The sequence below is a fragment of the Rattus norvegicus genome, chromosome 13 (genome assembly GCF_021556685.1).
Source record: "Rattus norvegicus strain SHRSP/BbbUtx chromosome 13, alternate assembly SHRSP_T2T, whole genome shotgun sequence".
Taxonomy (NCBI): domain Eukaryota; kingdom Metazoa; phylum Chordata; class Mammalia; order Rodentia; family Muridae; genus Rattus; species Rattus norvegicus.
Window position 1 is genome coordinate 92,614,070 of NC_141546.1, and position 26,268 is coordinate 92,640,337.

At 46.1% G+C, this 26,268-nt stretch overlaps 1 long non-coding RNA gene and 1 pseudogene across 1 annotated transcript; one reads left to right on the top strand and one right to left on the bottom strand.

The window, feature by feature from the left end:
• Window positions 1-9,437: 9,437 nt before the first annotated feature.
• On the bottom strand, window positions 9,438-10,052 carry C13h1orf202 (similar to human chromosome 1 open reading frame 202). Its single transcript, NR_190835.1, has one exon. It is a non-coding gene; the product is annotated as a similar to human chromosome 1 open reading frame 202 (long non-coding RNA).
• On the top strand, window positions 24,507-25,366 carry Btf3-ps1 (basic transcription factor 3, pseudogene 1; annotated as a pseudogene).

Below are 26,268 nucleotides of genomic sequence, written 5' to 3' on the forward strand. Positions count from 1 at the left end.
AAAATTTAATGAAAATGAAGGCAAACATACCCAAACTAATGAGACACAGTTAAAGCAGTGCTAAGAGGAAAACTCACAGCTCTGAGTGCCTCCAAATAAAACAGGAGAGAGCATACACTAGCAGGTTGACAGCACACCTGAGAGCTCTAGAACAGAAGGAAGCAAATACACCCAAGAGGAGTAGACGGCAGGAAATAATCAAACACAGGGCTGAAATCAACCAAGTAGAAACAAAAAGAATCAACAAAACCAGGAGCTGGTTCTTTGAGAAAATCAAGAAGATAGATAAACCCTTAGACAAACTAACTAAAGGGCATAGAGAGTGTGTCCAAATTAACAAAATCAGAAATGAAAAGGGAAACATAACAGAAAGTATTCAAAAAATAATCAGATCCTACTACAAAAGCCTGTATTCAACAACACTGGAAAATCTAGATGAAATAGATGATTTTTTAGACAGATACCAGGTACCAAAGTTAAATCAGGATCAGATAAATCATCTAGATAGTCCCATAACACCTAAAGAAATAGAAGCAGTTATTAAAAGTCTCCCAACCAAAAAGAGACCAGGACCAGCTGGGTTTAGTGCAGAATTCTATCAAACCTTCATAGAAGACCTCATACCAGAATTGTCCAAACTATTCCACAAAATAGAAACAGAAGGAACACTACCCAATTCTTTCTATGAAGCCACAATTACACTTATACCTAAACCACACAAGACTCAACAAAGAAAGAGAACTTCAGACCAATTTCCCTTATAAATATCGTGGCAAAAATACTCAATAAAATTCTCACAAATTGAATCTAAGAACACATCAAAACGATCATCCATCACAATCAAGTAGGCCTCATCCCAGGAATGCAGGGATTGTTCAATATACAGAACTCCATCAATGTAATCCACTATATAAACAAACTCAAAGAAAAAAATCACATGATCATCTTATTAGATGCTGAAAAAGCCTTAGACAAAATACAGCACCCCTTCCTGTTAAAAGTATTGGCAAGGACTGGAGAGATGGCTCAGCAGTTAAGAGCACTCACTGCTCTTCCAGAGGTCCTGAGTTCAATTCCCAGCAACCACATGGTGGCTCACAACCATCTGAAGTGGGATCTTGGTGCCCTTCTCTGGTGTACAAGCATAGATGCAAACAGAAATAAATAAATTTTTTAAAAAACTTTAGCAAGATCAGGAATACAAGATCCATAACTAAATATAATAAAAACAACATACAGCAAACCAATAGCCAACATCAAACTAAATGGAGAGAAACTCAAAGCAATCCCATTAAAACCAGAGACAAGACAGGGCTGCCCACTTTCTCCCTACCTATTCAGTATAGTACTGGAAGTTCCAGCCAGAGCAATTAGACAACAAAAGGAGATCACCAGGATAAAAAATTGGGAAAGAGGAAGTTAAGACATCACTATTTGTAGATGATGTGATAGTATACTTAAGTGACCCCAAAAGTTCCACCAGAGAGCTCCTACAGCCGATAACTTCAGCAAAGTGGCTGGGTATAAAATTAACTGTAACAAGACAGTAGTCTTCCTCTACTCAAAGGATAAATGGGCCAAGAAAGAAATTAGGGAAACAACATCCTTTACAATAGTCACAAATAAGATCAAATATCCTGGTGTGACTCTAACCAAGCAAGTGAAAGATCTGTACGACAAGAACTTCAAGGTCCTGAAGAAAGAAATTGAAGAAGATCTCAGAAGATGGAAAGACATCCCATACTCACAGGTAGGCAGGAGTAATATAGTAAAATGGCCATTTTACTAAAAACAATCTACATCAATGGGGATTCAATGCAATCCCCATCAAAATTCAACTCAATTCTTCATAAAGTTAGAAGGAGCGATTCTCAAATTCACTCTGAATAACTAAAAACCCAGGATAGTGAAAACTATCCTCAACAATAAAAGAACTTCTGGAGGAATCATTATCCCTGACCTCAAGCTGTACTGTACAGCAATAGTGATAAAATAGTGTAGATCAGTGGAATAGATAAGACCCAGAAATGAACCCACACACCTAAGATCACTTGATCTTTGACAAAGGAGCTAAAACCATCCAGCAGAGAAAAGATAGCATTTTCAACAAATAGTGCTGGTTCAACATATAGAAGAATGAAAATTGATCCGTTCTTATCTCCTTGTACAAAGCTTAAGTCCAAATGGATCAAGGACGTCCACATAAAACCAAATACACTGATTCTAATAGAAGAGAAAGTGGGGAAGATCCTCAAACGCATAGGCAGAGGGAAAATTTCCCTGAACAGAACATCAATGGCTAATGCCCTAAGATCAACAATCAACAAATGGGACCTCATAAAACTGCAAAGCTTCTGTAAGGCAAAGGACACTGTCAATAGGACAAAATGGCAACCAACAGATTAGAAAAAGAGCTTTACCAATCCTACATCTGATAGAGGGCTAATATTCAAAATATACAAATAACTCAAGAAGTTAGACTCCAGAGAACCAAATAACCCTATTAAAAAATGGGGTACAGGGGCTGGGGATTTAGCTCAGTGGTAGAGCGCTTACCTAGGAAGCGCAAGGCCCTGGGTTCGGTCCCCAGCTCCAAAAAAAAGAACCAAAAAACAAATGGGGTACAGAGCTAAACAGAGAATTCTCAACTGAGGAATCTTGAATGTCTGAGAAGCATTTAAAGAAATGTTCAACATCTTTAGTCATCAGGAAAATGCAAATCAAAATAACCCTGAAATTCCACCTCACACAGTCAGAATGGCTAAGATCAAAAACTCAGGTGACAGCACATACTGGCGAGGATGTGGAGAAAAAGGAACACTCCTTCATTGCTGATGGGATTGCAAGCTGGTACAACCACTGTGGAAATCAGTCTGGCTGTTCCTCAGAAAATTGGAAGTAGTTGTACCTGAAGACCAGCTATACCACTCCTGGGCATATACCCAAAAGATGCTCCAACATATAACAAGGACACATGCTCCATTATGTTCATAGCAGCCTTATTTATAATAGCCAGAAGCTAGAAATAACCAAGACATCCTTCAGCAGAGGAATGGATACAGAAAATGTGGTACATCTACACAATGGAGTACTACTTAGCTGTTAAAAACCATGACTTCATGAAATTCTCAAATGGGTAGAACTAGAAAACATCATCCTGAGTGAGGTAACACAATCACAAAAGGACACACATCGTCTGCACTCACTAATAAACAGTTATCAGCCAAAAACCTCACAATACCCATGATACAACCCACAGACCACATGGAGCTTAGGAGGAAGACCAGGGAGTGGATGCTTCAGTCCAGCATTGAGAGGACCACAGGATGATCTCAGGAGGTGGAGGGAGGGGGACTTGGGAGGGAGAGAGGAGGGGGAGGAAATAAGGGGGCGGTATCAGGTACTGGAGGAGACAGTAGAGAGGTACAGAGAGTCAGGAAATGGAATAGAAATGTGTAGCAGAGGGGATGAAGAAGTAAGGATAGCCACTGGAGGGTTCCAGATGCCAGGGAAACGAGAGGCTCCCAGGACCCCACGGTAATGATTTTAGCAGCGTAGAGGAGACAGAGCCTGTAGAGACCACCTCCAGTAGATAGACATGGCTCCCGGTGGTGGGATGGGGCCACACAGCCATCTCAAAGTTTTTAACCCAGAAATGTTCCTGTCTAAAGGAATAACAGGGAGCAGAGACTGAAGGACAGACCATCTGAGGACTGCCCCACTTAGGGATCCTTCCTGTCTACAGACACCAACTCGGACAGACGCTGTTGCCATTGCCGAGAGACACTTGCTGACAGTAACCTGGTATGGCTGCTCCTTGGGAGGTTCAGCCAACAACTGACCAATACGGATGTGAATGCTTGGAACCAACCATCTGACTGAACTCAGGGACCCAGGTCAGGGAGCTGGTGGAAAGACTGGAGGAACTGAGAGGGATTGCAACCACATAGGAAGAACAACAGCTGTCGGGACCACCCAGTGCTCCCAGGGGCTAGACCACCAACCAAGGAGTGTACGGGGAGGGATCCACCGCTCCAGATACAGATGGCAGAGGATGGCCTTGTCTGATATCAATGGGAGGGGAGGCCCTTGGTCCTGTGAAGGTTTGATGCACCAGCATAGGGGGTTGCTGGTGGGGTGGGAGAGGGTGGGTGGGTGGGAGAGCACCCTCATAGAGGCAAAGGGGAGGGAGGAGAGGGACATTGTGGGATGGGGGTCTTGAGGAGGGAAACTGGGAAGTGGGATATCACTTGAGACGTAAATTAATTGAATGATAAATAAATAAATAAATAAATAAATAAATAAATAAATAAATAAATAAATAAATAAGTGCGAACCCTGAGGAGCAAGCCAGTAAGCAGAACCACTCCATTTGTGTGTGTGTGTGTGTGTGTGTGTGTGTGTGTGTGTGTGTGTGTGTGTGTGTTCTACATTGACATAACCAGTTAAGAACAGTTAGCCAGAAGTGGAACTACAGAAGTCAAATTTAGAGACTTTCCCAGAACTATGAACTTTGATGGATCAGGCCTTTGTTTTAGTTTTAGCAGGCGGTACTATTGAAAGACCCCCCCCCCCCAGAGCAGGAAGACCCTCACTCAAGTCTTGGGATGACGAGACACCCCCGCCCAGAACTCACACAAGACTGTCCTTGCTGTAATCACATGAGGTTTATCAATAGGAACCAGTGCACTGGGGTTGAGACTCATATCCCACGCAGGGGCACAGGAGTTCGACCCCAAGAGGCTGGGAGAAAGGGTATTTAAAGGAAGAAGCCACAACCCAAGGGGGCAGGGATGGTGTCATTGGAAAATCACAGGGAGAAGCTTCCTGTCTCTCAAGATTGCTTAACTTTATGGTCCGCTAGTTCCTAGAAGCTTCCTGCTTCTCAAGGTTGTTCTCTAAGATTTTAATCTAACTTTATGGCCAGCTAGTTCCTGGGAGAAGCTTTCTGTTATCTTTACTAGGCCTGGAATCACATATCTAAGGGCCTTATCTTAAGTCCTTTTATCTAGTTCCTGGGAGAGCAGGCTCAAGAAATGTGACCTTTTACTTACAGGTAGAGGGCAGGGTCTGGAATTTGGGGTATTTAGGGCTTCTTTTGGGTGAGGTTGCATTTTTAAACTTCTGGCTTTTTGGCTGTGTTTTTTATTCTTTCACTGTCTACACGCTGAGTTTTCCAGCCTGAATGATGCTTCCACCCTGAAGTCAGCTACCAAGTCTGGGGCCTGTTACAGACCACAGGGGTTCACGGGCCAGCAGCATAGCTAAGAAGCAAACGCCTGGTTCAGTGACCTACACTATCCCAAAAGTAGGCTAGAAGAGCAGTAGAGGAAGACTCCAGGCTATGCACGCACACAGGCAAGCACACCCACATATGTACACGTTCATATATGAGCCACAGACACAGAAAACGTTTTAATTTTAAAAAATAATAACTAGGGCTGGGCACCGTGGTGCATGCCTTTAATCCCAGCACTTGGGAGGCAGAAACAGGCAGAGAGTCTTGTGAACTCGAGGCCAACCTGGTCTACAAAGTGAGTTCAGAACAGCCAGGGCTCTGTTACACAAACTTTGTCTCAAAGAACATAGATAGATATTAGGCTTTTGAGTTAGGTCTCAGAAAAAGCAGGCAGGCTTAGCAGTGAGGATCTGAAAGCAACTGCTTCCTTGTGGGATAATTCTCCTTCCTACTGCCTTATGTCTCCAGATGAGTCATCTTTACTTACAGGTGATCCCCAGGCCATGTGATTGACAAGCCGGGTTGGAACGGCATTTAAGGAAGGGGCTTTACTATGCAATGGTCTAATCTTTAAGGCAGATAAAATTCATGTCTCCACCCATAGCCCCAAGTAGAACTCAAGAGTCCAAGCTTTCTGGTTTTTTGAAACAGGGTTTCTTTGTGTAACCCTAGCCGTCCTGGAATTTTCTCTGAAGACCAGGCTGGCCTTGAACTCACAGAGATCTGCCTGCCTCTGCCTCCAGAGTGCTGGGACTAAGGAGCCACACTACCATGCCTGGCTCCATATTCTCATCTTGTAATCAACGTAGCTTTCCTTTAAGGGGCCTAAACAAAAGCTTGATGCTGAGACAGACTAGGCTAACTCATGGCAGGCTTCAAATCAGCAGTTCAGGACACTAGGCCTGAATCTCTGTCTCCAAGAACTGGGCAAGTCCAAGCCTCAGAAGCTGCCCCACCACCTGGCCTGAGACAAGGACAATGGGTCAGCAGTAGTTTCCAGACTTCCCCAGCAACAGTTTCCAGACTTCCGAGCAACAGTCTCTAGCCTCCCAAGCCCCAGCAAGAGTCCTGGAATGTCCCTAGAGATAGAGCCAGTGATTAAGAGAGGTTACCTACTCCCTCACCAGAAATCCTCTGATGTGCTTTAAACTGGACCTGAGGCTCCCTGTGGCACCTCTGTAGGCATAAATTTTTTGCAACCCACTTTGAATAAGGGTTGAACCTCTCCTCTAGCCCACCACCCAGCAGAGGTAGTGGGAGAGAAAAGTTATTAGGATTTGGGGGAAGTGAACCTGTTCAGCAATAGTTCTTTGGGAGCGAGCTCCATCTTTTGGGGCAGCTGTTCAGTCTGGTAACAAACACCAAATACAATGTTAACAGCTGCAGATCAGTCCTCTAGGCAGGCAGACAACAGGCATGAACCAGCAGCTACATAGTCCTTTCAGGAAGCAGACATCAGGCACAAACTGGCACCACCAGGTAGTTCAATCCTGAAGAAACCACCAGGCTGGCTGGGCAGCCTGAGGCAAGGCTGTAGAAGCAGCAAGCTGTCCCAGGAGCCTCACAGCAGTACTTCCCATAGTTTCTCTCAAAAAACGGTTGTGATGGTTTGTATAGCTTGGTCCTGGGAGTGGCACTATTAAAAGATGTGGCCCTGTTGGAGTAGGTGTGTCACTGTGGGTGTGGGCTTTAAGACCCTCATCCTAGCTGCCTGGAAGCCAGTCTTCTGCTATAATCTTCAGATGAAGATGTAGACCTCTCAGCTCTGCCTGCACCATGCCTGCCTGGACTCTGCCATGCTCCTGGCTTGATGATAATGGACTGAGTGAACCTCTCAACCTGTAAGCCAGTCCTAATTAAATGTTGTCCTTCATAAGACTTGCATTGGTCATGGCGTCTGTTCACAGCAGTAAGACCCTAAGACAGTGGTGTTGGCACAAATTGAGCTCAACAACACCATGTAAGGCAATAATGAGTGAGGCAGCAGAAACCAAACCTAAGACTCAGTGCTCGTTTCCCACTGTCTGTGGGGTCATATTTATACTCCTTCATCAAGAGTCCTTCCACGTGTCTGCTTCAGGAAGGCAGTCTTTCATGTGTTTGCTTTAGCAAGACATCCTTTCACCTGTGTGAAACTAACTTTCAGAAAGTTGGCGAAACTAACTTTCCGAAGAACTAGAGGTTTCCACTCCACGTTTCCATCTCTGTAGATAGTAGACCCTGCCCCCCGCACCCCCCCCCCCATGCTGGGCTTCTGCAGACTAAAACGCTGTGTTTATGCTATTCCAGTCCAGGGCATCATTCTTCAGTGGATCATAGAACCTTACAATGCCCCCACCTTTGTTTTCAGTATTTTGAATTTTAAGGAAGGGCGATTGCAAAGCTTCCCTTTCTTAGAATTGGTGTAACCAGGGAAGTGGAAGTAGGGTCCAGTGCTGATCAGGAGGAAGGAATCTACTGTCCATGACCTGCAAGCCTACTGATGCCTTTCTGAGGGGCTAACAAAATGTCCCCAACAGGCCAGTTTCACTCATGAAGTTCCCTCTGCTGTCTGACTCATGACTATGCCTTTTTCTTTGTGTCATTGCCCTACCACAGAAAGCAATGTGCTGTCCAGTACATTGTAGGAAAGTAGCTTTGAAAGGGGCGGTGGCATGTCCTGCATTCTTCTGTCCTTTTCCACCTGAAATCCAACTTCTGCTCCACTCATAGAACACCAGAGCTGCCGGATTCTAGAACCTCAGAGACAACCAAGTTCTAGTGCTGTAACTGTGCCTCTTTGACACTCTGCCCACCCCACCCCCATCCCCTCCCTCCCTAGCTCCCGCTCCCTCCCTAGCTCCCGCTCCCTCCCTAGCTCCTGCCCCAGGATGGTGTGGGATTGCAACAAAGTAGTCCCCTCTAGGCTTTTCTCTCCAGAAGGAGTGTTTAGGGCAGTGTTTCTCAACCTGGGGGTCACGACCCCTCTGGCTAGCCCAATGATCCTTTCATAAGGGTCCCATATCAGATACCCAGCATATCAGAAATTTATGTTACAATTCATAACAGTAGCTAAATTACAGTTATGAAGTAGCAATGAAATACGTTTATGGTTGGGGGTCATAGAAACATGAGGAACTGTTGTAAAGGGTCCCAGCATTAGAAAGGTTGAGAAGAACCATGTGAGAAAAAACTCCAAAGCCACAACAGAGACAGCCAAAGAACAACACTTTTAGCTTGCCAGAAAGTCCGCTCCTATGGACTGTGGAGGAATTACGAGGAGGAGGGGGAAGGGGAGGGGGGAGAAGGAAAGGGAGGGGGAGAGGGAGGAGGGGAACAGCTCCAGGAAAGACCATTCTAATAGTTATTAACCTCTAAGCCCTCGAAAGTGCTTCTAGCACTTTCGCTGGTGACGTTCACTTTCATCCTGACAGGTATGCCAGGCTGGAGTATCATTAGCAAGTTTTTATTGATGAAGAAGATGAGTCAAAGGTTACCCTACATCCCATGGGAGGAGAGGGCAGGAATCTCCTGGAGGCTCCTTTGCTTTTATCTCTAACAGCAATTCTCACAGAGGGTGAGCGGGAGAATGAAAGAAGGGGCAGGAATATGATCAATGTATGAAGTAAATATTGTGTGTGTGTGCGTGCATGCGCGCACGCGCGCGCGCACGCACGGATATATACTCGAAATTGTGAAATTTTTTTTTCTTTTCTTTTTTTCGAAGCTGGGGACCGAACCCAGGGCCTTGCACTTGCTAGGCAAGCGCTTTACCACTGAGCCAAATCCCCAACCCCTGTGAAATTTTTTTAACCAAGTATTATTGTGCATGTAGGGGTCAGAGGACCTCTCTGTGGAATTGGGTCTCCCCCTCCACAGGTAATTAATTAACTGGCTTCCCAGGTTTTCACCACAGGCTCTTTGACCTACAGAGCCATCACTAGGGCCCTAAATAATAAACTTTAAAAAGCAGGGTCCCCTCAACCTGCTTATTATAAGTAACAAATAAAACCAAGGATGACAGTGCAATTTCACAACACCCAGGGGGCAGGGACAGTGGGTACGGGAGTGTCCCGAAGGCAATGTTACACCATGTTGCCCTGCCCAGAGGGGACTGGCCCAGAGAGTCCTAATGACTTCACCACCCACTCAACAAAGCCAATGCCTCCTCTCCAGGTCTGGGGCGCGCTTGGTTCCCCCAAATCCACCTCCTTTCATTCATCCAGTGCAGGGGTTTATTTCCACTTCTTGAATTCTTTAAAAAACCTAACCGATGCCGGGGCACGTGCCAGCGAGGCGAGCCTGGGAGTCCCCTAGTCGGCAGCGCGCGCGCGCTCCAGCACGAGCAGCGGGATCTCCTCCAGGCCCTCGGGTCGCTCCCCTCGCCGTAAGTAGCGCCGCCGCCAAGTCGCCAGCCTCTGTAGCAGCCTCTGCAGGCCGGGGGGCGCCCACACGCCGCGCTCCGGCGGGGCCGCGGCGCCGGGCCGCGTGAACTTGCCCTTCCTCCGGCGCGCCCCGCGGGCTCCGCGGGCGAACAGCCGCCGCCAGCACCAGAAGCCCAAGCCCGAACCGCTGTCGCCCGCCGTTCTGCGCGTCGCCGCCTCGGGCTCGGCGTGCCGCGCTCCCCGCTGCAGGCGCGCCACCTTCTCTAGCAGCTCGTGCTGCACGCCACCGCGCCGCGGACCCCGCGCCTCCGCCATGGGCTGGCCCGGGGCTGAGGAATCGGGAAGCCACCCTCCTCTCAGCTTTGCGGTGCCCTCCAGGACCCCAAAGGACCAGCGTCTCTCCGTGGGTGGCCTCCAGGGGATGTGTGCCCTTAGCCGCCACCCACCCTCTGGGTTAAGTTGCCAAGGAAACATGGAGGATGACTCCACAATGGCAGCCTTGTTCTGGAGGAAGTCCTAGAATCCAGAGACCCCCAAGCGCCATAGCCAAGCACAGTGGCACCGTGTGTAATCCTACCACTCAGAGCTTCAAGGTCAGCTGAATGAGCGTCTTTCTCAACCAACCAAAAGAAGCAGAAGGGGTGCGAGAACTGAGTCCTTACCAAATGACTTCGGACATTAGAAGGGAACATGTTGACCTCTTAACTATTAAGCTACACTGAACTGAGCCTTGGGTCTTTCTTTGGCTGTGCTAGCCTAGATTTAGGCCTTATGGATGGTTTGTCGAGGTGTGTGTGTATGTGTGTGTGTATGTATATGTATATATATACATATATATATACATATATATATATATATATATATATATATATATAGAGAGAGAGAGAGAGAGAGAGAGAGAGAGAGAATGTATATGTAATTTAGCATGTGCTTGGCAAAAAACAAATGTACCATGAATAAATTACCACATAATCCTCACAAGAAGTGATTCCCAGGTGAAGAAAACGTCTCGTTTTTAACGGCTCGAGAACACTGAAACTCGATAGGTAAAACCATCCACCTGGTATTCTATAGTATGTAGATGTGACAGGTTCAGAAGCTGTCATCCCAAAATCTGCCCCCAAGGCAAACTGAATGTTCAGGAAAACCTCTTTAGCTTCCCCTCAGTTGCCAGAGATGACCCATGAACCTCTCGTTCTGTGGCATAAACTGATATTCAGAAGGTCACTTTCTCTAACGAAGGTGTGGGTACCAGTAAGTCGTCCTCTACACAAACACTTGTAATTATTGAATCAGAGTGTCAAATGAAAGCACTTTGTTGTTGTAAGAGTGGAAAGGTAGCCCCAGCCCCAGCCCCAGCATCATGGTGTCCACCTCACCCTGAATGTTAAGCACACCATGGAGCAAGTCATCTCATGGTCCCAAAGCAAATCAAGACAATAGGGAAGAGGCTGTGGTTCCTCCTCCCCTTCAAAAGAAAGCCAAGACCTCCTACCGGGCTCTGCACCTCCAGTAGTGCTTGCTACTCAGGGTGGCTATGGAGAGCAAGCCCTTACTGACCAAGCCGGCTCAGTCAACAGGTTCTCCAAGCAGAAGCAAGGATTAAAAAGAAACAGGACAATTAGACAACCCTGTAGCATGACCCCAGCAGGTTCTGAGGCTGAAACTGGGTTTTTCTTTTCCCATTCTGCATCTATACCATTTTAACTAAATGCTGATAATAGGGTCAGGTCTAGGTTAAGGAACAGACAAGGCAATAAACACAAACAGTCAAGGCACAAGCAAGGCAATAAACAGTCCCGTGATCACTGTTTCTAGGGCTAATCAGGATGACCAAGATACCTGAGCCCACTTCCCTGTCCTAGCCCAAAGTCAGATTCTTGCCCGAAGCCTACTTCTTTGTTCTAGCCTAAAATCAGATTCCTCTTTGGGCCTACTTCCCTGTCCTGGCCCAATGTCAAATTCCTGCCAAGAGGCCCCAAAAACTCTCCACACCTGGTGGTAACCAGGGCCAGGAATTGAAACATAGGAGCCCACGCAAATTTCCTTTAAGAAGGAGTAGCAGTATATATTCTTGTTTCCAGAGTTTCTGCTGTTCCTGTTTTTCTAAATAAAGTAATCCTCATACAAAAGAGGCTTATTTAGGGATGGCTTCATTTGAAGTCAACTGAGGGGCAGCCTTTCAGCCCCAGCTACCTCTGAGCACATGCTGGTTGACCTTGGCTTTCCCTTACTATGGAAGGACTTCACCTGCCCCTGCCTTCCCCCTGCTGGGATTAAAGGCATGCTCTACCATGCCTCACCTCCACCACTTTACAGGATGGGTTTTTCTTGGCTTTGGAGACTCTGGGTCTCCGGTGCTCCATTACTTTTCTTGCAGAGCTGTGTTTCTTTCCTACGGTGCTTCTCAATCCCATGAAATCAACAAAGATCATCCCAGATGGTGGGTCAAGTTAGGACAAGGTAGGATGAGAGCCTGCTCCTCTTCATGGCTGAGAGGAAGCAGCCTGTTTGTCTTCTTGAGTTCCTATCAAATTGACATTGGTTATTAAGAAAAGAAGAAAGAGATGGAGAGGAAGAGAGAGCTGGGCAGGGCTACAGGATATAAAAATGACCAGCATATACTGGTTTGAATAAGGATGGCTCCCATAGGCTCCTATGTTTGAATGCTTGGTCCCTGTTCGTGGAACTGTCTAGGAAGGATTAAGGGGTGTGGTCTTGTTGGAGGACTTGTTGGCTTGAATGAGAACGGCACCCATAGACTCACAGATTTAAATGCTTGGTCACCCAAGGAATGGCACTATGTGTAGCCTTGTTGAAGGAAGTGTGTTACTAGGGGTAGGCTTTGAGGTTTTAAAAAGCCTACGCCAGGCTCAGTGACTGTCTTCCTGCTGCCTACAGATCCCAGTATAGAAATCTGAGCTACTTCTCTAGCACGACGTCTGCCTGCATGCCACCATGCCCTCTGCCATGATGATAATGGACTAAACCTTGAAACAGTAAGTCAGCTCCAATTAAATTTTGTTTTAGAAAAGTCACTGCAGTCATGGTGTCTCTTTATAGCCATAAAACACTAAGGTATGCTGCTGGGGGTGGGCTTTGAGGTTTGAAAAGACTCAAGCCATTCCTAGTGCTTCTTGTTTGTGGATCAGGATATGGGCTCTCAGAAGTTCCTCCAGCACCATGGCTGCCGCCATGCTCCTGGCCATGATAGTCATGGACTCCTGTCCCTTTACAACTGTAAGCCCCAAATAAACCCTTCCTTCCACCCTGTGAGACCGCGTTCAGCAAGCTGAAGACCTCGTAGGAGCCCAACTATACAAGGGAACTTTCACACAGACTCCAGTGTTGTGAGAATTCTAGAATTTTTGTTTTTTTAAAAAAAAAAAACAACAGAAATATTATAGTACGTCTCATACGTTCCCCGCCTTGGTCGTGGTATTTTATCACAGCAATAGAAAAGTAACCAACACAGACATGATTGCGTCCTCCCCAGAGTCCTGTCTCATCTCTGGGAGTTCCTCCATATTGAGTGGTTCTGTCCTCCCCTCTGGGTCTGTCTTTATAAGGTCAGATTAGAGATGCTGGTTCAGCCCATGAGCTGTGCTTCACAGAAGAATCTCAGAGCTGCTCACACTTCTGTGCATTCCTTTGGAGTTCTGTCCTGTCCATGTGGCATTTCTCCAGGCCCTGTTTACTACCTGGAGCATAGCTTGTGTTTAGCTACTTTATGGGTTCTTTCTTGATTCCACTCCACCCCTTTTCTTTTTTTTTTTTTTCTTTTCTTTTTTTTCAGAGCTGGGGACTGAACCCAGGGCCTTGTGCTTGCTATACCACTGATCTAAATCCCCAACCCCCACCCCTTTTCTTCTACTCTTTCAACCCCCTCACACTAGATAGGAGAGAGAAGAAGATAGAGCTCCCTGAATAAAGTCAGAGTTTGGAAAGGGGGTGATGTTACTGCAAGAGTGCTTCCTTCTGATTAGGGGCATCCAGTTCCTTGGGGCAAGTTTGATCTTCACCCTCAGGATATCTAATTTCTTCTTGTTGTTTCTTCTGTGTGCATGGTCACTTAATAAACCACGCCCAACAATAACCAACAACAACTAAAAACCAACCAATAACCTACTCTCCCTCTTAGCGCCCTAACATGTATATACCCTCTGAAAAGTCCCCAGAATTCCAAAAGCCCCATAATCTCAGAAACTATCTGTAGCTGGCAAAATCACTCCCCTGGCAGAGCAGGAGGTAAATTGTAGTCAGCTGCTGTTGACAATCTGAAGTAGCCTCGTATCCCACACCTGGGACCAAAATAGAAACATACTTCTGTGTTCTTTAAAGAAACTAAAATTCTAGAATCCTCCTTACACCAAGTCCCTGTGAAAGTTCCCTTGTACACTTTGGTTCCTTCCAGGGTCTCAGCTGGCTGAATGCACTTTCACTGTACTCTGTTGGGCAGGTTTCAGCGTATGGTCGATCCCATGACACTTGGTTGAGTTTCCCCAGAGTACAGTTCAGGCTGCCGTGGCATCCTGCTTCTGCTCTGTCAATTGTCCAGTGCTGCTGGAGAGATGGCTCAGTGGTTAAGAGCACTGACTGCTCTTCCAGAGGTCCTGAGTTCAAATCCCAGCAACCTTGTGATGGTTCACAACCATCTGTAATGTCTTCTTCTTGTGTCTGAAGATTGTTTGTGTGTGTGTGTGTGTGTGTGTGTGTGTGTGTGTGTGTGTGTGTGTGTGTACACTTGAAAGAACCTAGCTCGAGTCTCAGGATGGTGCGCCCCAGGAAATACCGATCCCAGACGAGCCCCCAAATGAAAGAACCTAGCTCGAGTCTCAGGATGGCGCGCCCCAGGAAACACTGATCCCGGACGAGCCCCCAAATGAAAGATCCCACGCAGAGAGAGACCCTTACTCAAGTCTCGGGAAATCGCGGACCCCAGACACAGAGAGACCATTTTGGATGTAATAAGCAAAGGCGAGGTTTATTACAGAGATCTATTACGGAGATCTCCGGGCCAACACGTATCCCGCGCAGGAGACAGAGGTGTCGACCCGGACTTTTAGAAGCAAGGGGTTTTTATAGGGTGAGGAACAGGGGGTTGGGGAGAGTCGGCGCGGCTATAAGTGATTGGCTCATTCAAACATAGCAGTAAAATTACAGCACAGCAGAAGAGTACGTGCTGACTGGGGCGTTCAGGATTTTAGAAGCCTGGGCTGGTTCCTGTATTCCTTTTCTTTATCTTTATGGCCTGTCAGTCCTGGCTGCAGGGCGGGCCCTGCCCTGCCTGGACAGTGTTTAGCCCTGAGTCTGTGGATTTTTGAAACTTACTCTTTTAATTTTATATTTTTAAACCTTAAATCTGTATAATTTTCCTTTCACACTCAGGTATACAGATCTATATACATGAAATAAATCTTTAAAAATTATAAGAGGGGCTGGAGAGATGGCTCAGCGGTTAAGAGCACCGACTGCTCTTCCAGAGGTCCTGAGTTCAAAACCCCAGCAACCACATGGTGGCTCACAACCATCTGTAATGTGATCCGATGCCCTCTTCTGGTGTATCTGAAGACAGCTACAGTGTAGTCATATACATGAAATAAATAAATCTTTAAAAAAATAAAATAAAATACTTTGTTTAAAAAATTAAAAGAGAGAGGGATATTTCCTGGCATCTCCTTCTGATGATGCTGCTTCTGCCCCGGGAGTGTCTTTTTCCCCAGCTATTGTGAGTCTCCATAGTTCTTCTGGTAGCTGTTTCTGAGATTTCCCCATATTATTCCCAGAAGACTCTGGCAGGCCATACATGGGTGTCACTGTCATCTTGAAACATGTGCTGAAAAATCTAAGTATGAACCACTGTAATGTCTGGAATTTATGGTATCTTGGGTGGAAACGGAAGCAGGACATAGATGAGCCCAGTGCACTGAGCTGACTGTTGAAGGAGGGGTAGTGTGTAGTCGGTACATATCCATAGGCACCATTGATAGACATATTTGGGGATCTTTTTCTCTTGTTGATTTTTTGATAGTCCTGGCTGCCCTGGAACTGACTTTGTAGACCAGGCTGGCCTTGAACTCACACAGACTTGCCTGACTCTGCCTCCCAAGTGCTAGAATTAAAGGCATGCACCACCACACCCTCCCTGTAAAGGACTCTTGTGCCCAAGAGAACAGGGAGGGAGATGGAAATTGGCTCACGTCCAACCCACCTTTCCTCTTCAAGGAGGGCCAGGCCCCAGATGGCACTCTGTAATTTATAATTTTTATTTCATTTATTTCCCATGCACGTGCACACCACAGTGAAGTTGTAGAGCTCAAAGGATAGCCACTACCAGGTGAGTCCCAAGGATTGAACCTGGGTCATTCACTCACTGCTAACCCATCAGAGGTCACATTTAATAACCTACTCTCACCCCAGCCCAAAGAAAGACAGAAACTGAGACAGAGATTCTGGCTAGGTAGGTGGGGGTTAAAGGAGCTGGGAGACCATGATGATTCAGAGATGGAGCTCCGCTATGCCTACTCGTACATCCAAGCTTTACAGATGTGGAGATCTGGAATAAAAGAAAGCGGAAACATATACACACTTGAAATAAGTATGTACAAAATCCCCTCTGGGCAACAGTAACAATCTACCCGGCAGTAACAAGCTGTCTGTGTGGACAGACAGACAGGCAGACAGGCAGGTAGGCAGGCGCACATGACAGTAACAAACTGTCTGTGTGGACAGACAGGCAAGCAGGCAGGCAGGCGCGCACGGCAGTAACAGGCTGTCTGTGTGGACAGACAGACAGACAGACAGACAGGCGCGCGCGCGCGCGCGCACGCACACACACACACACACACACACACACACACACACACACACACACTGCAATAGTGTAGAGGGAGGTGTCAATTCCCTAATTGGCTCTTGATTATGTCAATAAAGAAGTCAGGAACAAACTGCTGGGCAAAGGGGAAGGGTGGGACTTCCGGGAGAGGGACATACTAAAAGGAATTCCGACCAGGCCGCGGAACAAGGAGGAAGCTGTAGACGAGTAGGTCTTGGGGTTCCTAGAGTTTGTAGCTTCTACCGCAATCCGGGACCCAGGAGGATGGAGGGAGCTAGTTGTTAGGATTAACGGAATTCTTCGCACAGACATTGAGTTATCTGGCTAGTTTTAAAATAATAAAACTGTCTAGTGTTTTCTATCTGCGGCACTAAGGCGGGCCCGCGAAGAAAGAGGGGTTAGCCGGGGTGGTTAGCAGCGGTTTGGTGAAGTTAGCCATGAGGGGCTGGGGGATTGATCACAGCCCCTTGGAAAAAACAGCCGGTTTACCATTGGCGAGGCTGAGACTGATGGTGGCTGATCTCTGAGCCTAGCCGGGAGTGCTGGCAGGGTTCCAGAGAAGGCAGAAGCATGTTTGTTTGTTGTTTGTTTGTTTGTTTGTTTGAGGTTACATACAACACAGTAGCATCACTTTTGTGCCCAAACCGGTTTCGGGCAAGAACATCCAACCTCTTTGGTAGAATAGACGAAGATGTAACAGTTTGTTGGGGTCATACAGTGATAGACAAACAAATTTAACCGGGATTTAATTCTCATTTCCAAAGTCAACTTACACCTTATGGATGAGAGAGAACCACTCCCTCTCTTTGGCGAGCCACCTAAACAGCCTCCTGTGTCCTCGGCATCCTTGCCATGGAGCCAGTCACCTCTAGACTGAAAAATATATATATTTTTTGTTGTCTGTGATAAACGTGAGCACCCTGTTTTTAAAATGCATTCTTTCAAATCATTAGACTGATTTAGGTAGCAAACACACTGTTGTTGTCTTCAGTAACCCAGAGGTGATTTAAAGTACATGGGAGAATTGAATAGGTTGTAGGCAACTAAGAGAGCATTTTATATGTGACTTAAGAATTCGTGGACTGGTTGACAGGCAGAGGGGGACCATTCCCCCATGGATACTGAGGGACAGCTGTGTCTGGTGTCAATTACTGAGACAATGTGAGTTAACACACACAGTGGTGCTAAGTGCCAAGCATCTCTGTAACCAGAAGGATCTGGTGGCTTGTCAGAACAGCTGTGCTCAACAGAAAATTGCCCTTCCTAGAACTCACAGTACCCGACAGGCCTTCTAAACTGCAGTATTTCTACCTGACAAATGTTATTTCCATCGCTATTTTTAGCTTTATATTTCTACAAAAGTATTTGGAAGGAAAAAAACCACACACACATTGTCTTAGACTCTATTAAGTGTGTGACCTACCTACCTGCATGTCAGAGACAAAACCGTATAATCTCTCAGCTTATTCCCTTTTCAGTTTAGAATTTCTGGGAAGCAATCAATCCAAATGGATTTGTTTGTTTGTTTGTTTGTTCGTTTAGAGATGATGTCTCCCGTAGCCCAAAGCTGACCTGGAACTTAGATAATCCTCTTGCCTCTATCAGCTGTGTGCTAGGATTATGGGAATGCGCCACCATGCCCGGCTTAGGAGGTGTTGGGTATTAAACCCAGGGTTACCTGCGTGCCAGGCAAGCTCTCAATGAGCTGAGCCACTTCCCTGCCACAGTTGTTACTTCTTTATAGTAGAAGTCTTAACACTTTGTAACTGGGGCATTGCAGTGTGTGAATTAAGTCATTAATACACAATGTTTTTTCAAGCATGTAGTTGTTGAGATGCTAAAAAAAAAAAAATAGGACGTGTTTTTCCTAGGCATTCGAATTTAAAAAGCATGGGAGGATCAAGTTTGCAACAAATTATCAAGTTGACAGCTTGGGTTTCTACAGGGAAAGCATCTGCATTTGCATTCCTACGTCCCTTAAGTGATAGGTTCCATCTTAAATTTTTTTTTAAAGATTTATTCATTTATTATATATAAGTACACTGTCGCTGTCTTCAGACACACCAGAAGAGGGCATCAGATCCCATTACAGATGGTTGTGAGCCACCATGTGGTTGCTGGGATTTGAACTCAGGACCTCTGGAAGAGCAGTCGGGTGCTCTTAACCGCTGAGCCATCTCTCCAGCCCAGGGTCCAGCTCTCCAGGTTCCGTCTTAAAGGGAAACAAGTCGCCTTTGAGTCTCCTTTAACTCAACACGCCCCAGGCTCCACTAATAGCAACACAGACATTCCGTCAACAAGTCTGTCACTGAGGTGTCAAGATTTAAGAAAATTAAAATCCAGCTTGGATTGGCAGGATTAATACAGTTAAAAATGGCCATTTTACCAAAAGCGAACTACAGATTCAATGCAATCCCCATCAAAATTCCAATCCAATTCCTCATAGAGTTAGACAGAACAATTTGCAAATTCATCTGGAATAACAAAAAACCCAGGATAGCTAAAACTATCCTCAACAATAAAAGGACTTCAGGGGGAATCACTATCCCTGAACTCAAGCAGTATTACAGAGCAATAGTGATAAAAACTGCATGGTATTGGTACAGAAACAGACAGATAGACCAATGGAATAGAATTGAAGACCCAGAAATGAACCCACACACCTATGGTCACTTGATTTTTGACAAAGAAGCCAAAACCATCCAATGGAAAAAAGATAGCATTTTCAGCAAATGGTGCTGGTTCAACTGGAGGTCAGCATGTAGAAGAATGCAGATCGATCCATGCTTATCACCCTGTACAACCCTTAAGTCCAAGTGGATCAAGGACCTCCACATCAAACGAGATACACTCAAACTAATAGAAGAGAAAGTGGGGAAGAATCTCCAACACATGGGCACTGGAGAAAATTTTCTGAACAAAACACCAATGGCTTATGATCTTGAAAGAATAAAAAATGCAGCCAAGATGTCAGAAGTTTAGAAATGCTATCTCACCCCTAAGAAGCCCTAAATACCTCAAATTCCAGACCCTGCTCTCGGCCAGTGAGTAGGTAAAAGGTCACATTTCTTGAGCCTGCTCTCCCAGGAACTAGATAAAGGGGCCTAAGGCCCTTAAGTACGTGATCCCAACCTAGTAAAGATAACAGGAAGCTTCTCCCAGGAACTAGCTGGCCATAAAGTTAGATTACAATCCTAAAAGCAATCTTGAGAGACAGGAAGCTTCTCCTTGAGATTTTTCACTGGTATTCTCGACATTTTCCAAAGATGCCATCCCTACCCTCTTGGTGGCTTCTTTCTTTAAATACCTCTTCTCTCAGCTACTCGTGGTCAAACAACTCTACCCGTGCGTGGGATACGAGTCTTGACCCCAGTGCACTGGTTCCTCTCAATAAACCTTGTATTATTACAGCAAGGACGGTCTCACATGAGTTCTTGGGGGGTTGCGTCATCCCAAGACTTGAGTGAGGGTCTCCCCACTCCTGGGGTCTTTCACTCTAAGATCAAGAATCGACAAATGGGATTTCATAAAACTACAAAGCTTCTGTAAGGCAAAGGACACTGTTGTTAGGACAAAATGGCAACCAACATTGGGAAAAGATCTTTACCAATCCTACAATTGATAGAGGGCTTATATCCAACATATACAAAGAACTCACGAAGTTAGACCACAGGGAGACAAATAACCCTATTAAAAAATGGGGTTCAGAGCTAAACAAAGAATTCACAGCTGAGGAATATCAAATGGCTGAGAAACACCTAAAGAAATTTTCAACATCTTTAGTCATAAGGGAAATGCAAATCAAAACAATCCTGAGAGTCTACCTCACACCAGTCAGAATGGCTAAGATCAAAAACTCCGGCGACAGCAGATGCTGGCAAGGATGTGGAGAAAGAGAAACACTCCTCCATTGTTGGTGGGATTGCAGACTGGTACAACCATTCTGGAAATCAGTCTGGAGGTTCCTCAGAAAATTGGACATTGTACTACATGAGGACCCAGCTATACCTCTCTTGGGCATATACCCAAAAGATGCCCCAACATATCACAAAGACACATGCTCCACTATGTTCATAGCAGCCTTATTTATAATAGCCAGAAGCTGGAAAGAACCCAGATGCCCTTCAACAGAGGAATGGATACAGAAAATGTGGTACATCTACACAATGGAATACTACTCCGCTATCAAAAACAATGACTTTATGAAATTCATAGGCAAATGGATGGAACTGGAAAATATCATCCTGAGTGAGGTAACCCAATCACAGAGAAACACACATGGTATGCACTCATTGATAAGTGGCTATTAGCCCAAATGCTTGAATTACCCTAGATGCACAGAACACATGAAACTCAAGAAGGATGACCAAAATGTGAATGCTTCACTCCTTCTTTAAAAGGGGAACAAGAATACCCGTGGCAGGGAATAGGGAGGCAAAGTTTAGAACAGAGACTGAAGGAACACCCATTCAGAGCCTGCCCCACATGTGGCCCATACATATACAGCCACCCAATTAGACAAGATGGATGAAGCAAAGAAGTGCAGACCGACAGGAGCCGGATGTAGATCGCTCCTGAGAGACACAGCCAGAATACAGCAAATACAGAGGCGAATGCCAGCAGCAAACCACTGAACTGAGAACAAGACCCCCATTGAAGGAATCAGAGAAAGGACTGGAAGAGCTTGAAGGGGCTCGAGACCCCATATGAACAACAATGCCAAGCAACCAGAGCTTCCAGGGACTAAGCCACTACCTAAGGACTATACATGGACTGACCCTGGACTCTGACCTCATAGGTAGCAATGAATATCCTAGTAAGAGAACCAGTGGAAGGGGAAGCCCTGGGTCCTGCTAAGACTGAATCCCCAGTGAAGTAGACTATGGGGGGAGGGCGGCAATGGGGGGAGGTTGGGGAGGGGAACACCCATATAGAAGGGGAGGGAGAGGGGTTAGGGGGATGTTGGCCTGGAAACCGGGAAAGGGAATAACATTTGAAATGTAAATAAGAAATACTCAATTTAATAAAGATGGAAGAAAAAAGAAAGATTAACTGAGAAACACAGTCACTGTTGGGGATGCCAAGAGGTGCATGCTGACAGGAGCCTGATATAGCTGTCTCCTGAGAGGCTCTGCCAGAGCATGACAAATACAGAGGCAGATGCTCACATCCAACCATTGGACTGAGAACCGGGTCCCCAATGGAGGAGTTACAGAAAGGACTGAGGGAGTTTGCAACCCCATAGGAAGAACAATAATAACCACCAACCAGACACCCTAGAGCTCCCAGGGACTAAACCACCAACCAGAGAGTCCACATGGGGCGATCTATGGCTCTAGCCGCATACGTAGCAGAGGATGGCCTTGTCAGGCATCAATGGGAGGAGAGGCCTTTGGTCCTGTGAAAGCTCGATGCCCCAGTGTAGCAGAATGCCAGAGAGGGGAGGTGAGAGAGAGTGGGTGGGTGGGTGGGAGAGCATCCTCATGGAGGCCGAGAGGAGGACGGGATAGGAGGTTTTCAGAGTTGAAACCCGGAAAGGAGATAACATTTGAAATGTAAATAAAATATCCAATAAAAAAATGTCTCACTAAATCCCCCCCGGGGGGGGGCATGAACTGAGAAGAAACAGGAATTGAGGGAGTCAGGTAAGTCAGCTTCTTAATACTATAACAAAATTCCCAAGGAAAATCAACTTACAAAAGAGGAAAGGTTTATTTTGGCTAATAGTTTTGGCGATGCCAAATAAATAAATATTATAGTGAAACTGAGATTATTATAATATGAACAATCAACTGGTCCCATTGCTTTGGGCCTGTGGTGAGAGCATATAGAAGAGTAATTCAGCCTCATGACCAGGATGCACAAGATGCCAGGTCCCATGATCCCCTTCAAAGACATTCCCTCCAGTGACCTAAGACTTTCCTCTAAGCCCCACCTCCTAAAGGTCTCTATCTCCCTGTGGAATCACCCTAGGGATCAAGATTTTAATGTACAGGTCTTTAGAAAACATTCAAAATACAAACTACAGGACTCATGTGAAATATTTGCCCTAGGCAGGGGCCAGAGAAATGTGTGTCTTCCACAGTGATGCACTTTTCTAGTGACCATGGCTACCTCCCCAGACCCTGAGCTGTCAGTGGGCACTGGTCTAGGACAGTAACTTCACATAACTGTTGCTGTAAAATTATTTTAAAAAATGCTGTCTTTTACCCCCACTAAGTCCAGCACCATAGTGCCCCAAGATATCTGGTGGATATCTTCAACTCAGTCAGCAAAGCCTCTCACCCGCCTTGCTCCATCCCATATCACACTGCCGATGGCTACTCTCTGAGCCTGGCAACAATCTCTCTACCTATCCAGTTCCCAAGGCAGGTTGCCACCATGCCAGAAATACATATCCCAATTCCATGGTGGCCTAGTATCTCTGGCCACCACATACTTCTTAAACTTAAATCACCACATGAAAGAACACACAACACAATAACCTCTGATCCAGTTGATAAGATATAATTGCCCACCTAGACATACAAAGCCCTGTACACATCCATCCCTCAAGAACATTCATAACAACCTGTAAAGGTGCAGGGAGGAATCTTAACGTCAGCCTCCATGTTCTCTTGGCCGCTTCTCCCCACTCCTCGGTTCCAGTCTCCTCCGCTCTTCTGCCCATTCTTCCTTCCCGTCCAATGACAGGCCTCATTCCAACTTGTACCTGCCTTCACCTGTGTGGCATCATCCTACACAGAACATTCCAAGTTGTTTTTTGTTTTTGTTTTTGTTTTTTCCTGCAGAGGTTATGATGTAGTAGGGTCATTTTCAGGAAAGCATGAGAGAACGCGCTTCAGTCCCCAGATGGTGACAGCTACCATCACTTCTCACTCTGGGTCACTGAGGGGAGCTGTAGCCAGGGTAAGAAGGTCACACAGGCCATCCCCATCTCTTGACCATTTCATGGGGGTATGCCACTGGTCGCAGGGAGGCCTGTCAGAGGAGCAGACCCAGCAGCAGGCCGAAGGAGCCATCCCCACCCCAGAGCACCACACAAGTCCCCAGACCACAGAAGCAACAGCATAGGTAGTATTTTCAAGCCCTTACACTGTGAGTCACAAACTGCTGTTAGCCAAGGGCAAGATTCCTCCCTTTTCTGGGTCTCAGTCTCTTCAGTTCTAAAACCGAGAGTATTATAATATCAACTTCAGAGACACAAGATTACATGGGAAGTATGGAAGACCTTTGATGGGCGCCATGAAAAGTGAGGTGCTATCCTGAAACTGCGACTGGCTGGCTGGTTTATGTCCACTCGACACAAGCTAGAGTCATCGGAAAGGAGGGGGCCTCCATTAAGGAAATGCCTCCAGAAGATCCGGCTGTAGGCAAACCTGTGGAACATTTTCATAATTAGTGACTGATGGGGGAGGGTCCAGCCCATGGTGGGCAATGCCATCCCGGGGCTGGAGGTCCTGCGTTCTGTAAGAAAACAGGCTGAGCAAGCCATGAGAAGCAAGCCAACAAGCAGCACCCCACCCTGCTCTGACTGAGTTCCTGTCCTGACTTCCCTCCATGATGAACAGTGCTGTGGAAGTGTAAGCCAAATAAACCCTTCCGCCCCCAGTGGCTTTGCTCATGGTGTTTTATCACAGTGATAATAACCAAAGATAGATACTGTGTGGCATTTGAATATCCAGCAAAGGGTCATCGTGTAGAAATTACTTAGCAAGCATTTGAGAGTCAGGAGGTAAGTATGATCATTCTAGAAGGCGTTGATTCCCTGCCTCCCTCTCGCTCCTGTGGGGACATAGCTTAGTGATAAAGGCTTACTAGAGTGTACAAGGGCCTAGGTTTGAACCTCAGCATTGCAAAAACTTTAAATTTCTATTTACGTGTATATGATGGTGGCAGGGGTAATTTGCAGGTGACTGCAGTTGCCCATGGAGTCCAAAAGAGGATTCAGATGCCCTGGATCTGGAGTTACAGGAGGTTGTGAGTCACCCTACATCAGTGTTGGGAACTGAACTCTGGTTCTCTGCAAGAATAGTATGTGCTGGCGTTACTTCCGGCCTCCCTCTAGCTGCCATCTTGCGTCCCCGCGTGTGTGCGCCTTATCTCAGCTGGTCTGCCCGAGACCCCCTGAGCGTGAACCTTAGTCCCCCGCGCGGCCCCATTTCCACTCGGACAAGATGAAAGAAACGATCATGAACCAGGAAAAACTCGCCAAACTGCAGGCACAAGTGCGCATTGGTGGGAAAGGAACTGCTCGTAGAAAGAAGAAGGTGGTTCACAGAACAGCCACAGCAGACGATAAAAAACTGCAGTTCTCCTTAAAGAAGTTAGGGGTAAATAGTATCTCTGGTATTGAAGAGGTGAACATGTTTACAAACCAAGGAACAGTGATCCATTTTAACAACCCTAAAGTTCAGGCGTCTTTGGCAGCAAACACCTTCACCATTACAGGCCACGCCGAGACAAAGCAGCTGACAGAAATGCTTCCCAGCATCCTCAACCAGCTTGGCGCAGACAGTCTGACCAGTCTGAGGAGACTGGCTGAAGCTCTGCCCAAACAATCTGTGGATGGAAAAGCACCACTTGCTGCTGGAGAGGAGGAGGAGGATGAAGTTCCAGATCTGGTGGAGAATTTTGATGAAGCTTCTAAGAACGAGGCAAACTGAATCGAAGCAACTTCTGAAGAAGGTGACACTTGGCAGAAGTTACACTAGGAGCTGCTGTTTTATATCATGACTGCTTTTTAAAAATTTTTTGTTTATTATGGATCTGATAAAATCTAGATCTCTAATATTTTTAAGCCCAAGCCCCCCGGACACTGCAGCTCTTTTCAGTTTCGCTTAAGCCTAATTCATTCTTTGCAGCAAATTAAGCTGAAGACGCCTGGGAATAAAGTTTGGAAAAGGTTAATAAAATTCTTTGCCTAGTTAAAAAAAAAAAAAAAAAAGAATAGTATGTGCTCTTAGCTACTGAGCATCTCGCTGCTCCTAAATCTTTTTAAGGTACTCATGGAGCAAGCAAACCATCTTCAACGTTCTAAGGGCATCCCATGCTTTCTTTCCTCACCTAAAAGTAACCATATCGTTGGGCTTCAGGTTCCCAGCGACCACGTTCCACCCAGTCTCCCATCTCCCGTCTCCCGCGTTTTGATGTGTGAGTCATAGTAACAGTGTATTGCGAAAACTTCCTGCAGAGAAATGCAGCTTTGGAACGGAGTTGATGATGTCTTGGTGCCTCCCTTTAACTTTCTTTGGCATTCTGGTGATGTCTATGGATCTATCTGTTTTCAGACAGGGCTGCCTGATATTGCCAGGTTCCAGGGCTCAAATGATCCTCCTGCCTCAGCTCCCTAAGCACCTGGAACTACAGGTGCATCACGATACCAACTACAACTTCTTCTAAGAACCACACTTTTATGGTTCTGGTCGTGAGCGTCGTCTATGAAAGGCTCGTGCATCTCTTTAGCCCAGAACAATGATTTTATGCATTTAAAAAAAAATGAAATGGAGGGCTCTATAGGCAGCTCGGTGATAGGCTGTGTGATTTCTGGTTCAGTCCCAGTGCTGGAAGGAAAAAGTACCTAGAATCATAAAGCAAACAAATCATATCAAATATTATGAATGTTTTGTCCCATCTTACTATTTTTGAAGATTTAAGTTATGTGTATGTGTGTATATCTGTGTGGGGGGGGATGTGCATGTGTGTGCAGGTTCCCATGGAGACCAGAGGCATCAGAACCCCATAGAGCTGAAGTTACAAGTGGTTGTGAGCCAGTGGACCTGCGTGCTGAGAAGTAAACTCAGGTCCCGTGCAAGGGTAGTGCCAGTTTT